Raw genomic sequence first — 17,710 nt, 5'->3', positions numbered from 1 at the left:
TTCTGAAAAGAAAGTAATATTAGTAGGTTGAATTTTATTTTCAAAAGTGGATTTTGGTTCAGTTGGCTTCATACATTATAAACAAGTTGGTTATGTTCCCAATGAGATTTTGTGTATTTCAAAATGTTGTTTTTTAAATTTTTATTTAGTTTAAAGAAAATGTTCAAAGTTCGGTCTTAATTCGTTTTGTTTGACTATGGTGATGTTTACATCTTTATACATTACAACCACCGGGATGATGTTTCAAATCTTTTTCAACTCGATGATGGTACAGATATTTTCCATTGAGATTTACAAATTTTAATTGCCAATTTTTTTCATGAATAAAATGATTTTATATATGAAATAATGTGATTTCATATATTAATGTTGGATAAGTATAAGCATTTTAAAATTATTATTTTTAAATTTATCAAATTATATATATATATAGAAAATAAATATGATAATAAAGTATCAAATTAAATAATTGTTTTAAAGGATATTTATTTATAAAAATAAAAAGTAAAATAAAATATAAATAAATAAATAAAAGACTGCTAAATCATTAGATTATTAAAATTATAAAAATAAAAAAATAAAGAAATTAACAATTATAGTTTTAACTATAAGTTTCTAAAGTTAAATTAAAATTATGTGTAAACCTAAGCATTTTTATTTGGTTAAAATAGTATAAAATAGAATAACAGGGGCATGAATCTCTAAATTAAAAAAACAAAAAAATCAATAATTCTAATTCTAATTATATAACTATAAAGTTAAATTAATCTATAAAATTATGATGGTTTACAAGTTCATAGTATTGCATATCTTATGGTATTTCTTACAATGAATCCTATTATAAATGCCATAAGCAACTTTACTTGGTTAAAAATAAAATAAAATAATAGGGGTGTAAATTTCCATATTAAAAAAATAAAAAAAAAATCAATAATTATAATTTTAACTATAAAATTATAAAGTTAATTTAAACTATAACATTTTGATTGTTTACAAGGTCATAGTATTGCATAACCTATGGTATTTGTTAAAATGGAGCCTATTTAAAGGCTTGATGAAATCTATTAACGAATGTCCTTTGAGTAAATTCATTAAGGAATGCAATAATACCAGGTTGGATCCAAGAAGTATAAAGTGAGGTGAAATTAAAGGCACTCACCAAGTTCATACAAGAGAAAAGGATAGATAGAATAGGACAAAGGAAAAGTTAAAAGAGCCAAGGAGTTCAAGACTAGGTCAACCCACCAATAAAGGCCAATACACTATTGGCCAAGGGCTCACCCACTAAGAAAATTCCCCCACCTGCTAGAATACCTTGTTACGGTGAAAAGTGTCTATGAAGAATTGCTAATCCCACTAAGGCTCGTAGCTACCTTAGAAACAAACAAAGTAAAACTACTTTCGTTTTCCTTTATGAAAGATAGATGAGAGGATAATAAAGGAGACCAACCTCTCTCTTGCGCTTGGTTCCTTGCTCGATTCCTCTCTCTTCTGATAGTCCTTTGCTACTTGCTTTCCCGTATACCCATCTTCACACAGTACCTGTAGAATCAAAGCAGCATAACACTATACAAGAACATGGATCTATTATCATAAACAATCTAGGATCAGATGTAAGTTGACCATACAAATGCATGAAACATAAATTACACAAGAGTATGGAGGAAAACTTAAATAGCTTTATTGATAATCAAGAAAGAGCCAAGAGAGTTACAACGAGTTGTTCTGACCCAGCATCCTCCTCTCAGCAAGTAAGCCCTTCGTCACCTCATGAAAAGCTTAGATCACCCAACACTATGATGTTGCCTTAAGAAACTAATAGCAATTCCTTACAAGATGCAAAATTCCAGCTTTTGGATCTCTGGGATGAGGGATCCATATATAGATGTCTATAAGGGAGATGAGTCAGCTTGTGATTTGATTAGTGTCTTCCCTCTCATAGTTCTTGCTTCCGTTTGGAGATTGCTGATCTTTTACTCATCCCTGGTTGAATTCAGAGAGGCAAGTGTCACAAGAGAAGTTTCTCGAAGATTCCATGCTTCTCCACCTCGCGGATTGACACTGCCATTTGTCCCTTCTCACCCATCGCACCCCATAGAAGGGATTTTTGAAATGAAACGCACCCACTGTGTGTATTTAGGTGAGATGCAATGCACTTTTCCTAAGGAGCAGGTGAAATGATCCAGTTTTGACCAGTTCTGAGTAGTTTTTCATGGAGAACTTCTCGGAGAAGCTGTAATGAGTTGACCTTGTTCTTTTAGGGGTTGGAACAAAACTTTTAGGGACTTAGGAGCCCTTTGTTTATGGACATTTTATGCTCGGGGTTGTAGTGCCCAAAAATGTCTATAATAGTTGCCCCTTAGAGAATGAGATCATTAATCTTTTTGATGTCAGGTGAAATGCTTTATCATGAAGATCCAAGGTTCTTTCAAGCTGAAAGGAGACCTGTACTAAGATACAATACAATACATTATCTTCATAATATTTTCATGATCTAGCTGAGGCGGGCATTCCCATGCTCAGCTTTATAAATTCTTTTTCATGTACATTGGACAGACAATCGTCTAAGTGTAGACTAATGATTCTAGTAGAGCCATCATCTCTTAGATTGGATGATTATCTGTGCAGCAATGATGTACATTTGATGTCTTTATTTTCTTGAATATATATCGCAGCCCGGATGGATGAAACTAGATCTGGGGTCTTAAATCTCGTTTGATCTTCACTCAAAGTACAAGTCGATCGATGTGGGAGATGTTCTGGAGTCGAACATGGAAAGACATCGCGTGATTACCAGCCAATGATGTAAGCTGTTAACATGCGCGAGAGGAATCACCGATAATGATAATGATCCTCAAGGTACTGCAATACAATTCACGTGGTGTGAATAAGGGACTTGGTGTCGAACACCACGCAAAATCTTTCGGTCGAAGGCCATTGATGTAAACATGTCGCCGGAAGTGAGAAACTTTCCATTGAGGCATGCAAGCTTCAAAGTACTGAAATGGGTGTTCCTAGATCGACTTCTTGGATAATGAGATGATGTCGACAAGAAGCGATCCGTCATAGGAGGGCCTTAATAAATCCCACATCAATGACACGGAACGGAGCAAATGATTTTAATGAAGGTGAAAACAGTCTGGTGATATAAGGTTCAGGGTGGTGGTCATGAAAGAATGGAGCGTAAATGTATTGCAGCGGGTGAGACACACGTGAATTCTCTGAGTGACTTCTCTTGAACATATCAGCGACACTGACATGATGGATTGGTAGCATTAACCCCAAATGTGGATTGTGTGATGTGACCATGGTGATGTGACCGGTGAATGAAACAACCCAACCCGACTTGGATGCGGAGTGAAAGTGTCATGTTCAAGAGCGACTTGCTACCAACAAAGTTTCTTCAAGTTTTCTTCCCAATTTTTCCCCAGTCATTGCTGACGAGTACCTCTTTATTTTTGTCAAGCTTGAGGAGGATAACATATGCTTGTTCTATAATTTTCCCTTCTGGCAAACCCATTGCTATGTTTTAACGAGCCTAGCGATAGTGAAACTCATTCTTGTCTGCTATGCACAAGTTTGTCGTTATTAGGTTTTTAATGAGTTTAACGACAAAGATAACTCGGTCCTTTTCAATATTAGAGTGTCTGAAAAGGGACGTAAAGGAAACTCCAAAATTCCTTTTTCGTCATCTAATCCCTTAAGTCCGAAAAAGTATAAAACAATACAGAAGGGATGAATTTTCGATACTTTTAACGCCGAACAAAACAAGCGCTCGATATTTTTGTGTAATAATCCCTCAGGTCCAAAAAAGATTAAAATCTAAAGGAGGGATAGCACTTCCGGTCCCTTTAACAAGATGGAGACGCCAATGGCTCGGCAATCTTTTCATATTTTATGAGTCAGTTGAAAAGAGCTTAAAGGAGACTTGTATTTGAGGAATGAGTGATAAATTTGGGTAGCAGCTAGTTCCAGGTAAGGTTTGGAATTTTCCAATCATGGCAGTGTTACAAGGATGGCTAACAAGATCACTCCTCGCAGTTGTTCCTCAAAATGGGTAAACAATCAAATGGAGGTGAATGATCGGCCAATACAGAGTGGAGGTGATGATGAGAACACGACCAAGGCTTTAAAGGCTGAAGTACTACATTCACGACGGTTATTTACCAGAAATTGGTTCATTTTTATTGAGCTTAAACGCTGGGGGAAACATTTTCTCATTGCTTATGTTTATTTTTTAACGAGCATGAAGTCCGCGTTAAAACTGCTCGATATATCTAGTCGTATAATAAGAATGTCTCATATATAAAAATGACATTATTTCAAAGCTTTGCCCCACATCCTTTCTTTATGCAAGTTAGGAAACGACCAATCCTACGAGTTTAAAGGGTTAGAGGACCTACAAATTTAAAAAAATAAATGGTCGCTCTTTGCTTGCATGCCGAAAAGTTTGCATGCCCCCAGGTATAGAGACATAGAGCTTCAAGGTTACCGTGTAATTTCGCACACAAAACATTTGTTTTTCCAAAAAGGCCTACCTCTTTCAGGTTACCAAAGATTGTTCTATTCACACCGCAAACAAAACACTTCTTCGGCAATGTCTACCCAAATAGACAAAGGCGAGTGGCGCAGACGCCTCCACCCACATAACTTTGATGAGGGAATCTTGTTCCAGTTCAACCCCCTTTTCCAATTTCGGACGGGAGTGTCAGACTAGTCATATATCCTTCACGGAAACCTATACTATACCTGAAGTTTTCCTTCCGAAGCAGACCAGGGTGCATGCCCCCTGGGTTTCAGTCATGTCCTCCGAATCACTCGCGCTCATCAGGTGGACGGACTGGGGATTGATGAGACATTCCTTGCATGAAAAGACCATTCAGGGGTGGTATATGACTATTTTCCATGCGTGAACCAGGAAATGAAAGCTGGTCTACGAGCTTGACCATTCTTCGTTCGTGCGGAAAACACATTACTCTAAAGAGTGATGACACAATGGCTCCCATGCAATAAATATAGTCTCATCCAAGGAGTAGATTATAATCCAGGGGTCCTTGGACTACCATTACGTTCATTTGAACAGTTTTCCCTCTCAATGTTATGGGCACATTGGGAAGGATCCCTAACGGTCGACTGGTTCCTTTGTCAAAGCCTGTTAGATTTCTCATCTCAGGCAAAAGCGATGGCGAACCAAGTGCTTTCCAAGCAGTCGAGGAAAGGATACTCACAGAAGCCCCTTCCCCTATGATGGTACTGACCATAACCATTCTATATATTTGAGCAATGATTCGGAATGGTACACTAGCCGATAAACAAGGTCTGCCTAGTTGATTCTAGTCGAAGGAGACAACCAGGTTGCTTGGAGGTGGGACCGAATAGACGGTCGAGTACAACTCTCATGAACTTCCTTCTTGTGGTAAAGGAATGGGTAAATTGCCCCCATGTTCATTGGAGTCTGTGTTTATGAAAAGAATTTGGACGGTGTCATCCCTGTTCTTTTCGGTGACTGTATCATCTGAAGATGGAACCTCTGAAGGCAAGACCGGGTCAACTGCCGCCTCGACCTTTTGACTTTCGTCTAGTATGGGTTTAGATGGTTTATCTTCAATGATAGACGCTTCAGCCGACCACCTCGGCGGGTCAGCCGGATTTTCAACTAGTGACGGACTCGGCAAGAGTTTCTTATATCCAGGAGGAAGTCGTAACAGTGAAACCGAAAGATCGTCCAAAACTCTTTTAGCCTCGTCTAAGAAGGGACAACAGTGGATGGTGTGATCGCCTTCACACAGTTTACAAGGAAATTTGCACTTTCCTTTTTGTCCAGGGGCTTCACTTTCACTAGTCGACGATGTGTTTTCAACATGATCATCAGAGGTTGACGACACTGGGTTGTGCAAACGAGGAGACCAGTCCCTTAAGATCCGAGGGATGCAGGGAAAATCTCTATGATAGTGGTCTCCATTGCAAATGACACATGGTGATTTAGGCCTGGTCGATCCAGTGTGTGGATTTTCGCTAGACAACACTTGGTTACCCCTTTTCGCCTTTGGCTCCTTCTTGTTCTTCTCTTTCTTCTTCTTTTCCTTCTTCTTCTTATGTACTTGATTTTTGGCTTTACCAGCCCCATCAAGCGAAGAGGAAGGAGGAGAGGAAGAATTGGACGAAGTAGAGGGTTGGGGGGTAACTCTGGAATTGTCTAGTTGCTGACTCGATTGTTCAAGAATCGCGGTTTTCTGAACGATGGAGGTTGAGAAAAGCCATACGGGCAAGCTGATTGTCAATCTTGGAAATGACAATGTGGCCATATGGGGTGCACCAACATCTCCCCAAGAGGAGAAGGGACTAGGATTTCCTCCAAGGGGAACTCCTTGGTTGGTGGACTCCATTTTCCTTAACCTAAGACCAACGTAGGAAAGGTGATGATTATTCCATTTAAAATAAGTTTTAGATGCTTTGACACAATTTTGTTTTTCAATTTTAAGAGTTGAGAAAAAACAAAAGATGACTCTAGTCGCCTTCGATTTTTAATGAGTCTGAAGTGACAAGTGCTCACATGGACCTTTTCCATTAAGGAGTCTGAAAAGGAACAAAAGGGACTGCTCTGAAAATCTAGGTAGAGGGATTACCAAACCGATCGCAAAACTGCAGAATAATTTTTACGGTATGGCAGTCAATCTTCCCGAATGTTGTGTTCAGTGCATTGTGATCGATAGGGCGGCAGACATGGCTTCCTATGGATAAAGGATTAAGCCTATTGTGGTCTCCCAAAATATACTCTACGGTACGTGGGAGCACAAGTCCGTACTAGCACTTATTGTCTCAAAGTGGAGGAATCACCCAACCAACAGTGAGAACAACAGTTACCAAGCTTTACGATGCCGGAATACGTCTCTAGCCTAGACTTCTAGATGTTGTGCATTAGGTTCCAAAGCATTGTTAGATTCATTAAATTTATTTTATAGTTGATCTTTCTTAAGAAATTTGCCTTTCAGGTTCACCGCGTGATGTAGATGTACAATTCCTAAAATGCAATCTAAGATGATAAAGAGTCTTTTTATCTTCTTTGTGCAATGAAAATCCTCGCTACTAAGGAAAGAGAGACAATATCCTTTCAACAAAGAGCATAGAGCACACACTATATGCAATGTCCTAAATCAAACCAATCAAACAGTCTAAATGCAAATGCACATGCATGTATCTGTTTTCAACCTTATTAATACGTGAATGATAAAAAGAAAGCTAATGCGCAAATCTGAATTATTTTTCAAAGCGACAATTACTAACAAGTTTCTTTTCAAAATCAAAATGAAGACAATAACAACACTTTGCGATTTGGAAATGAAAACTTGCTTTCGACACAAGAAAAACTACTAATTCAAATCAAATACAATAGTAACAGGGTAATCGACTATCAAGAACAATCAGATTCTCTTCTATGACTGAAAACGACACTTGCGACACTTTCAAATCAAGAAACAACAGTACAATTACGTTACTTCTTTGTAAAGGAGAACTAAAAATGACTCAACAAATACATAAAAACATTTACAGTTCTTTGCACAATGGAGGCGAAATAACAGCAAGGAAAGGGGTTTCAAATAGAGGTGAACTGACTATAGGCAGCAAAACTCTTGAATAGATCTGAAAAGAGTGAACACAGAAACCAAAATTCAGGAACAAGGCCTTGTTTGATCAGCGCACCTGTAACATAGTGAATTTGAAATGCAACGCACCTTCTACACTCGGGAAGTGCACTAAATTTGAGATTCATAGAACAGACAGTGCGCTGGACCACGACGAGACTTTGATTGGGTTCCGGGTCACAGTTTGCAGTTCAGTTCAGGGATTTTGGCCGAGCAAGTGGCAATCAGTAAATCAATAACAGGGGTAGATCCAAGGAGGTTACTAGAGCCACCACAAGGGCAATTAGAGAGATTGTAAATCAGTCTTTTAATTCATAAACAAAACCCGGAGATTGACTGAAGCGACATTTATATACTTTGCATTTACATAGCAAATGCAGTTCGAAGGCTACCTGGCTCAACTTCAAGCTCCGTCTGTAAGTTTATAAAGTAAACAAATGTAGATAAACAAACAACCTAGTCACTCCCCAGCGGAGTCGCCATTTTGTTACGGGGAAAAGTGTCTATGCAAAACTGTTAATCCCACTAAGGCTGGTAGCTACCTTAGAAACAAACAAAGTAAAACTACTTTCGTTTTCCTTTATGAAAGATAGATGAGAGAAGAATAAAGGAGACCAACCTCTGTCTTGCACTTGGTTCCTTGCTCGATTCCTCTCCCTTCTGATAATCCTTTGCTACTTGCTTTCTCGTATACCCAGCTTCACAGAGTACCTGTAGAATCAAAGCAACATAACACTATACAAGAACATGGATCTATTATCATAAACAATCTATGATCAGATGTAAATTGACCATACAAATGCATGAAACATAAATTACACAAGAGTATGGAGGAAAACTTGAATAGCTTTATTGATAATCAAGAAAGAGCCAAGAGAGTTACAACGAGTTGTTCTGACCGAGCATCATCCTCTCAGCAAGTAAGCCCTTCTTCACCTCATGAAAAGCTTAGATCACCCACCACTATGATGTTGCCTCAAGAAACCAACAACAATTCCTTACAAGATGCAAAATTCCAGCCTTTGGATCTCTGGGATGAGGGATCCATATATAGATGTCTGTAAGGGAGATGAGCAAGATTTTGATTTGTTTAGTGTCTTCCCTCTCATAGTTCTTGCTTCCACATGGAGATTGATGATCTCTTACTCATCCTTGGTCGAATTCAGAGAGGCAAGTGTCATAGGAGAAGTTTCTGGAAGATTCCATGCTTCTCCACCTCGCGGATTGACACTGCCATTTGTCCCTTCTCGCCCATCGCACCTCATAGAAGGGATTTTTGAAATGCAATGCACCCACTGTGTGTATTTAGGTGAGATGCAACGCACTTTGCCTATGGAGCAGGTGAAATGATCCAGCTTTGACCAGTTCTGAGTAGTTTTTCATGGAGAAATTTTGGGAGAAGCTGTAATTAGTTGACCTTGTTCTTTTAGGGGTTGGAACAACACTTTTAGGGACTTAGGAGCCCTTGGTTTATGGACATTTTATGCTTGGGGTTGCAGTGCCCAAAAATGTCTATAACATACCTCAAGGTGCAAGACATAGTGAACCCCTTAGAGAATTAAAATAAAAACACTAGAAAAGAACCACACAAAAATAAATTCTAAGAGGGAAGAGATAAAAGGGTTCACTAGAAAACCCAATATCTAAAATACATTATCGTGAGTTTCCAAAGAAAAACAGATAAATTCATCGTGTGTGAGGTGATGATGCCAACTTCCTCCCCGTCTAGTGTTTCCATGTTTGTATATTTTCACAACCTAAAATCACTCAAGACCCAACTTAAGACTCTAGTCCACTAACTAAAAACTCAAATAAGCAATTGTAGCTATAGAAATTTAAAATTAGAATGGAGATCATGCAATCCCTTAACACTGCCCTTGCATTCCCAAAAACAAGTAACATTTCTTTAGAGAAATGTCAATAATCCCAACATAGCTTTGTATACTTTCCACTAAGTGCATTCTCAACATCATTGGACAAACCATGGAGTAATCCCACCAACAATACGGGAGGATATTTACCATTGCAAAAGTTTATAGCAGTGATAATACTCTTTAGAAGACAAGAGAACTATAGTAGGCTTAAAGTTATGGTGAATTTCTAATAAACTCATAAGCACTATGCATGGTGCAAGATAGCCATGCCACCCTCCTTCTTAAATGAAATAGGATATGGGAGAACCCTTCCCCAACATCCAATTCCTCATTGTCAGTCACCCTAATGGAGGGTAGACTATCAACATCTAAAACGAGTTACAAATATCATTTACAACTAGGCATCTCCCCTTAATACCAAAACTCAATTGTACAAGTGTTGTTATTCTTACAACCTAGGTTTGACATAAAATTAGTCCCATTATTTCGATCTCATCTAGAGTGAGAAAGAATGACACAGTGAGATGATTTTTTTGATTCTCCAAAATTAGATTATTATTAATTGATGCTCCATTGGCAATTTATATTACTTTATTTATTAATCCTATAATATTTTAGGGGAGTTTAAAATTCATTTTTTTAAATATTATTATTTACTAAAAATAATAATAATGGTTTATAAAATGAAGTCATGGAAAATCAATTTAAAATAAAATATAATATATTTCCTCATTAGTAGGTTCTAAACATAGACAAAAAAAAATTGTCTAAAATTTTTGGAAAGTTTAGAGGTTTATTTTCCATCCAATTTGTGTAGAATTTGGCAAGGATTCATTGAAATCACTTATAGGTGAAATCTTCACAATCAAAGTGCTCCACGGGATTTTGAGGGTGTTAAATCCATAAATGCAGTAAAAAAATAAATCAGTTCAAACAACAAGAATCAAGATTTGGCCACAATTTGTTTTTCCAAATTTGGCCATTGGAAATTCCAAAGGTCACACTTAAACACTACTCCTACTCTAATTAATATGTAAAATGACTTTTTTTGGTAGGAATTATGCAATATTGTGATGTTTTATGGTTTAAAATGCACTTCTAAATACATAAATAGATTCAACACCATAAAACACTTAAATTTACAAATTAAGCAAATTTATAATTTTTAAAAATACCTATGAAATTTTGAGCAAAATTGTCACCTCCCTTACACTTATGAACTTACCCCTACTCATAAAAAAAAATTATTTACTAAATTCAAACTTCTAGAGGTTCTGACCATACAAGGTTTTTATGTACTTGCCTGATCATTCATACATTACTACACACGTCACAAATATTGGAAAAAAAATAAAATTTAAATACGATTTCGACTTTACATCATTTATTTGTACGACACTTAGACTTTCAAACTTTGTAAATATAGTGATCCGATTAATGACATGGAAATCTCTGAGTACAAAGGTTATACAGTATAAGATTACAAGATTACAAAATTGTTGATTAAGCCATTGGGCTGGGGTTGTCTTGCCCACCTCGCAGCTTTTCGGAATGGGTGTGACATTGAACGACGGAGAGAGTTTCGGTGATCTGAATTACAGACCTTTCGGCTTTTGTTCGCAAAAATCCATGGGTTTCTTCACTCTCATCTGCGATTCGGACTTCAGGTCCTTAAATAGTATCTAATTTTTATGGTTACCTTTTATGGCTCTTTGCTAGTTGAGGGTTTCGGCCCTGCACTGGACCGAGGTTTAATGTTTAATCATGGCAGGGCTTAATTCGGTGGCTACTGCCATATCGACGTTGTACTTATTTTCTGTAACTTTAATACCCCATATGGGTTATAGTGCATTTTAATACCCCATATGGGTTATAGTGCATTTTGACTAGTTAGCTGTATAATTTAACCATTCTCTTCTCACTCTGTTAAAGGGTTCTACTCGTCTAGTAATTTTACGATTATTTGCGTTGAAGACTATGATGTTAATATTATTACTGCTCTTGCAACATTGTGTTTTGAGTGTTATAGTACAATTATACAAAAATATGTATTACTTATGTTAGGAGGGAGTTACCGTTTGCTATCCTTAATTTTATTTGGAGATTATTTCATCTCCAACAACACTATGAGCTCCACTTAATTCATATACAATCTACATTAATTATCATTAACTTATATTATTATCATGCACACTTCTTCATCCACTGTTGCTATCTTATACACGTTAATTCATCATTATATTGCAAGAGGATTGTTTCCTCTTTATTTTATATGAACTTGTTTTATCCATCTAGATTTTGTTTATGTCCTCAATATATTTTTGTTATGTGTGCTTACATTTAGTTTGAGAATAATTTATTTAAACACAAATCCTAGTTTATATTCATTCTCTATATATACATTTTACTACAATAATGGCTAACTTCCATATTTTCCTTCATTTACTTTTATGAGTTTTGAAATATGGTGATTAGCCTTGTGTTTTTTATTAGATAACAATCAACTGAATTATTCTTATTCTCTGTTCCTTAGACAAATAATAAACTGTGCAATTTCCAAGAAGGGTTTACTTCCCTTCAATTCACAATTCTCTTGTTAATTTCCTATTCATTATATAAAAATGTCATGACCCAATGTTATTGTAGTTCTAATGACTCTTAGAACGCATTTTGCTTGAGACCCATCATACGCCATTGGAAACTTATGGCTAACTATATAGAGCAGGGAATATTCCAAAAAGAATTACTACTTGCTATTTGGAACTAACCCTAGTTCATACTGCTTATAATTAAATCTTTAGATGGTTAACAGTAATATCTTTTTCAGTTTTGTATCGACTTCCTATTAATGATACAATGATCCAGGTGGATATTGGTGGCCACCTGCCAAGTCCACCTGGACCCCCACCATTGTTTTTCTCAGCATTTTCAGTTTCCTTAATTGTAGCACAACTTACTATTTTTAGCAGTTTTTCGGGTCCTGAACTTCCGGAGCCGCTTTGAGGCCCTAAACGACGTTTTTTGGGGAATCCAGGGGCAACACGAGTCCATGAAATGGACTGGTGTTGCCCGTTCCAACAATGATAGTGCTCGAATAGATCTTTCTAATGGGCTATTGTACGCGTCAAACGGAGATCATATGCCAAAGTTATGACCCCGGGAAGTTGATGTACCAACTTACCCCCAAACGGGGCCCACAGTTTGGCGTTTCATCTCCTAGGGTTAGGTTTTGGAATGTTAAGGGTTTTTTCCATTGTTTCTCAACAATAAATAGGCCTTCGAGCCTCATTGTAACACAGTTCAGAGGCATGTAGCCATCACATCTCTTCTCAGAGATAAGCTACCATCGCCCTAGCTAGTTTATTTCCATTTCTGTCTGTAAGCATATTTCAGTATTTTCCATTAACGAAATGAAGTATTATTTCCGCTGCATCTTTGTGTATATGGTTATCTCTGTAATTTGTTGTGTTCCTGTTTAAATCCGGATCATACAATTTCCAGATAACATCAAATGGTAGTTAGTTTACTTTCTTTGGGTTGTTTCTTAATTGGTTTAAACTAAAATTTATTAATTCCACTAGATGAATAATTTAATACAAATAGATAGTAGCCTACAACCATACACAAGTTTAAAAATATAATAACACAACCAAGTTATATTTTCATATAGGAATTAATCATCATAAGTGACAATTAATACTCATCTTTGCTTATTTTCTGACCAACCCCAAGTCACGAGGAAAGGGAGTACTCCACCCAGCCTTCGATAATAGCTATCATGTCTATTTGCCTGTATCAAGACCTTGCCAATTCAACCCAATAACTCAAACTTACACCCTGTCTAAGGATCCCATTGGCCATACACTAGCTTAAGGATAACCTATATGGCATAATTCTGCCAACCTTCAACAATATCCTGTTTCAAACTCTGAAGCTTGAAGCTTCTACTCCTCTCTTCGACCTCCTTTGACTCGTACCAAGTCTCCAATATTGCCTCAGGTTTTCTTCCCTCCAACCCTCTTGGCTCCCTTGTCCCAACAGAGATTATTTATCTCTTGCGAGAGGAATAATTGCATTCTAATTGTTTAGTGAATGAAACTCTCTTTTAGCACTTTTTCCTATAATTTATGGCTAGCCATAACTTATATTATTTATTCAGAGAAATAAAATAACATTTATATTTTACTATCCATCTTAGGCATTTTCCTGTCCCCAAAACTTTTACCAATTCAATTACAACTTTATTGAGGGGTGTTACATCTTCCCCCCTATCGAAACACCATCCTTGGTGTTTCTTGAATCTTCAATAATCCATTATATAATCCTCAACTTTCAAAGTATCCTCCTATGGCTAGATGTTTCCAAACCAAGTAATCACTTTCTTATGTATCAAGTTTTCCGTTGGAATGCACTTAGGTTCAACGATCACTTCGTGTGGTTCAACCTACATCCATGATCATCACAATTGTTAGTTTCACTTATCAATATTTAAGGATACCTTTTCAATCTTCATTACAATTCTATTATATATATATATATATATATATATATATATATATATATATATATATATATATATATACGGAGTAAAAGATCACGAGTATGCATCATAACCGAATGAGGGTTAGTAATCTACAGTGTTAGCAACATCTTTATAAATTCATCATGGTAAATCCTTTTACTCACCGAGTAATGACACCGACTAAAAAAGCCCACGATAAGGTTCCACTATAAGTTTTAAACCACAAAGGTATCAATTTGGTTTGCACAATATTTTTTCACAATAATAATATGGTCATAACCACTTATAATCCTCTTATAAGAAATTACAACTAGTGCATTTTGTGCTAATTCAAATATTACTTATACTAGTCATCATATATAGAGTTTACGATACCTTACTTTGATTATATTCAAGATGATCAAATTCCTATCCATCTTATCTAAGTAAATTTAGTTATGTCCATTTTGGTATATTTTAATTTTCCTCTCTAATGCTAACCCAATGTATTTTATATATATATATATATATAAAACTTAGGCTCTTTATAATTTGATATTACAAATCATCAATATAGGTTCACACCGTTTCGCTTTTGTATACAATCATGGAACTTCTCCCTTTTGTACTCATTTACATATTGACTATTTCAAACTTGCCATGTGATTATGATATAGTTACTTTCTTGTGAATAGGATCATGTCCACCTATTTCACCACCAATTATTCTGATATGTTGGTTATATAAATTCTGATGGATTATTACTATACAATGGTTCCATTCCAACCTAGGGGTAGTTGGTTACCCTATCGTCCCTTCTTACTGTATCCTTACGTGTCATCACAACAAGGAAATATTTCTTACCTTATCTTCCTGATAGCCTATAACTAGTGGCCTATTTATTTGGCTTCATCATACTTTACAAACCACAATCAACAAATGCTACCAAATTCTAGGGAAATTATTTCAACTTACTACTTCAGTAGTAAATATTATCTAGTCCTTTACGTAACTGGACATCATTACTTTCATGTCACTTATTGATCATTTCATGTAAAAATCAAGATTCCATAATTCAATTGTTTTTTTTTAAATGGTATTCTTCTCCTTTGATCTTTCCTCACTAGATTACTGAGGCTAGAAATGCATGCTCGTAGTATTGGAAGCATTTAACAGTAGAATCATGCAAAAATTAACTAAAACTAACCTACCAAATACACCACCTTTCTTACCATCATTCCTTTATGACATGCCTCGCTCATGAGGCTTCTCAATTCCATTTTTTTCTTAATTTATTTAATAGGAGGTTCACATACCTTTTTATTCTATAACTTCTTGAACTTCTTGATCATGGTATTTGGAATTTCCCAGTGTTTTTGAGGTATAAATGGCTATGGGATCTTCCTTTGCTGATTAAGCCATTGGGCTGGGGTTGTCTTGCCCACCTCGCAGCTGATCCTGGCTTTTCGGAATGGGTGTGACATTGAACGATGGAGAGAGTTTCGGTGATCTGAATTACAGACCTTTCGGCTTTTGTTCGCAAAAATCCATGGGTTTCTTCACTCTCATCTGCGATTCGGACTTCAGGTCCTTAAATAGTTTCTAATTTTTATGGTTACCTTTTATGGCTCTTTGCTAGTTGAGGGTTTCGGCCCTGCACTGGACCGAGGTTTAATGTTTAATCATGGTAGGGCTTAATTTGGTGGCTACTGCCATATCCACGTTGTACTTATTTTCTGTAACTTTAATACCCCATATGGGTTATAGTGCATTTTGACTAGTTAGCTGCATAATTTAACAATTCTCTTCTCACTCTGTTAAAGGGTTCTACTCGTCTAGTAATTTTACGATTATTTGCGTCGAAGATTATGATGTTAATATTATTACTGCTCTTGCAACATTGTGTTTTGAGTGTTATAGTACAATTATACAAAAATATGTATTACTTATGTTAGGAGGGAGTTACCGTTTGCTATCCTTAATTTTATTTGGAGATTATTTCATCTCCAACAACACTATGAGCTCCACTTAATTCATATACAATCTACATTAATTATCATTAACTTATATTATTATTATGCACACTTCTTCATCCACTGTTGCTATCTTATACACGTTAATTCATCATTATATTACAAGAGGATTGTTTCCTCTTTATTTTATATGAACTTGTTTTATCCATCTAGATTTTGTTTATGTCCTCAATATATTTTTGTTATGTGTGCTTACATTTAGTTTCAGAATAATTTATTTAAACACAAATCCTAGTCTATATTCATTCTCTATATATACATTTTACTACAATAATGGCTAACTTCCATATTTTCCTTCATTTACTTTTATGAGTTTTGAAATATGGTGATTAGCTTTGTGTTTTTTATTAGATAACAATCAACTGAATTATTCTTATTCTCTGTTCCTTAGACAAATAATAAAGTCTGCAATTTCCAAGAAGGGTTTACTTCCCTTCTTTTCACGATTCTCTTGTTAATTTCCTATTCATTATATAAAAATGTCATGACCCAATGTTATTGTAGTTCTAATGACTCTTACAACGCATTTTGCTTGAGACCCATCATACGCCATTGGAAACTTATGGCTAACTATATAGAGCAGGGAATATTCCAAAAAGAATTACTACTTCCTATTTGGAACTAACCCTAGTTCATACTGCTTATAATTAAATCTTTAGATGGTTAACAATAATATCTTTTTCAGTTTTGTATCAACTTCCTATTAATGATACAATTTCCAGATAACATCAAATGGTAGTTAGTTTACTTTCTTTGGGTTGTTTCTTAATTGGTTTAAACTAAAATTTATTAATTCCACTAGATGAATAATTTAACACAAATAGATAGTAGCCTACAACCATACACAAGTTTAAAAATATAATAACACAACCAAGTTATATTTTCATATAGGAATTAATCATCACAAGTGACAATTAATACTCCTCTTTGCTTATTTTCTGACCAACCCCAAGTCACCAGGAAAGGGAGTACTCCACCCAGCCTTCGATAATAGCTATCATGTCCATTTGCATGTCTGTTCACGGCATCAAGACCTTGCCAATTCAACCCAAGAACTCAAACTTACACCCTGTCTTAAGGATCCCATTGGCCATACACTAGCTTAAGGATAACCTATATGGCATAATTCTGCCAACCTTCAACAACATCGTGTTTCAAACTCTGAAGCTTGAAGCTTCTACTCCTCTCTTCGACCTCCTTCCACTCATACCAAGTCTCCAATCTTGCCTCAGGTTTTCTTCCCTCCAACCCTCTTGGCTCCCTTGTCCCAACAGAGATTATTTATCTCTTGCGAGAGGAATAATTGCATTCTAATTGTTTAGTGAATGAAACTCTCTTTTAGCACTTTTTCCTGTAATTTATGGCTAGCCATAACTTATATTATTTATTCAAAGAAATAAAATAACATTTATATTTTACTATCCATCTTAGGCATTTTCGTGTCCCCAAAACTTTTACCAATTGAATTACAACTTTATTGAGGGGTGTTACATCTTCCCCCCTATCGAAACAACTTTCAAAGTATCCTCCTATGGCTAGATGTTTCCAAACCAAGTAATCACTTTCTTATGTATCAGGTTTTCCGTAGGTTCAACCAGGATCACTTCGTGTGGTTCAACCTACATCCATGATCATCACAATTGTTAGTGTCACTTATCA

This window comes from Pinus tabuliformis, chromosome J (genome assembly GCF_031772625.1).
Source record: "Pinus tabuliformis cultivar Carrire ecotype Pingquan chromosome J, CPIR1, whole genome shotgun sequence".
Taxonomy (NCBI): Eukaryota; Viridiplantae; Streptophyta; class Pinopsida; order Pinales; family Pinaceae; genus Pinus; species Pinus tabuliformis.
This window is presented reverse-complemented; position numbering follows the sequence as displayed.